The sequence below is a fragment of the Notamacropus eugenii genome, chromosome 4 (assembly GCF_028372415.1).
Source record: "Notamacropus eugenii isolate mMacEug1 chromosome 4, mMacEug1.pri_v2, whole genome shotgun sequence".
In the NCBI taxonomy this organism is placed as follows: domain Eukaryota; kingdom Metazoa; phylum Chordata; class Mammalia; order Diprotodontia; family Macropodidae; genus Notamacropus; species Notamacropus eugenii.
In genome coordinates, this window is record NC_092875.1 from 313491169 (window position 1) to 313493054 (window position 1886).

Sequence of the window (1886 nt, forward strand, 5' to 3'; positions counted from 1 at the left end):
TTCCACAATGGATCCAGGCTCCTGCCCATTTGGGGAGCCCCCGTCCGCAGCCGCCTCTCAGCCCCCACCTCCCGGGGGGGCCCGAGCCTTGGGGGCACCCCACTCCCCTCTCAACCCGCCAAAGAGACTCTCTCACCTACCCCCATCAGTCACCTGTTGGTGGGGGGGCCCGTGCCGCTGCTGAAGATCCTGCCTCCAGAGCCCTCTCAGATCTGTGCCTCTCGGAGCCGTGGCCGCCGCCGCCGCAGGTCCGGGCTGGGCTCCGCGTCTGCAGCACGATAGACCTTTTGCGAGAGGTTTGCAGGTCCCTCTGTGGGTGCGGGGACCCGTGTGGCTGCTGAAGATCCAGTCCCCGTAACCCTCTTGGATCTCCTCCCCTCAGTGTCGCGGCCGGGGCAGGGCCACACTCTGCTCCCCGACCCGGCGCCCAGTCCGCGGTGTGAAGGACCCCCGCGAGAGGTCCGCAGGTCTCTCCGGAGCAGGAATCTCCCTCGCTCCAATACTCCATGGTCTCTGGGTGCAGAATTCGCCCTGGCTTGGTCCCCTCTAGCCGTTCTGTGGTTTGTGTGTTCGGAGCTATGTGTATGTGCGTCTTTCTACTTCGCCATCTTGGCTCCGCCCCTGGAATACAATATTCTGTAAGGCAAAGGAACTGGGAATACAACCAAGGATCAATTACCCTGCAAAGTTCAGAATAACATTTCAGGCAAGGAGATGGATATTCAATGACATAAGGCATTTCAAGACCTTCCTGATAAAGAAAGCCAAAACTCCATAGAAAATTCGATCTTCAAATGCAGATCTCAGGAGAGGCATAAAAAGGTAAATAGGAGAAAAAGAAAAACTTGTTATTCAATTTGGGATAACTGTTTACCTCCCTATAGAGATGAAACATTTTAATCTTGAGAATTTTATATCTATTTTGAAATATAAAATGGATATACATAGATAGAGGGAGCAGGTATAAAGTACACCACATGGTGATAAATTGTGATTTAAGCATGCAAAGGAATTGTATCAGAAGATGTGAAAAGTGAGATGCAAAAAAAGGTAAATTACATCACAGGAAGAAATACAAAATTATATTATAGTAAAGGGAAAAAGGGGAGGGGAGATGAGCTTTGTTTGAGAGGTACTGTCATCTGATTTGGTTCAAGGAGGGAACAACAAACTTAATTAAGTATATAAATCTAACTAGCTCTATAGGCAATAGGGGAAGGGGGAAAGAAAGGGGAGGAGAGGGTAAAAGAGAGGGAAGAAGTAATAAGGGTAAAGGGGAGTAAAAGAGGGGGGTGAAAGAAGGAAAGGAAGACTGCAGGAGGTGGTGGAAAAAAATTAAAACTATTGCAGAGGGTAACAGAGAAGGGCGAACTAAAAACACAAACGGAGGGAAAGAGGATGAAGGGAAAGATACAGATAGTAATCATAAATGTGAATGGGATGACCCCTCCCATAAAGCGGAGATGGATAGCAGAATGCATTAAAAGCCATAATCCAATAATATGTTGTTTACAAGAAACACATTTGAAACAGGAGGATACACACAGGGTAAAAGTCAAAGGTTGGAGGAGAATGTATTGTGCTTCAGCTGATGTAAGAAAAGCAGGAACAACAATCCTAATCTCAGATAAAGCAAAAGCGGAAGTAGATCTAATCAAAAGAGATAAGAAAGAAAACTATATCCTGATAGAAGGCACCACAGACAATGAAGCAATATCATCACTAAATATATATGCTCCAAGTGATATAGCATTCAAATTATTTTTTAAATTTATTTATTTAACTTTTAACATTCATTTTCACAAAATTTTGGGTTCCAAGTTTTCTCCCCATTTGTCCCCTCCCCCAACCCCAAAACACCAAACATTCTAATTGCCCCTATCACC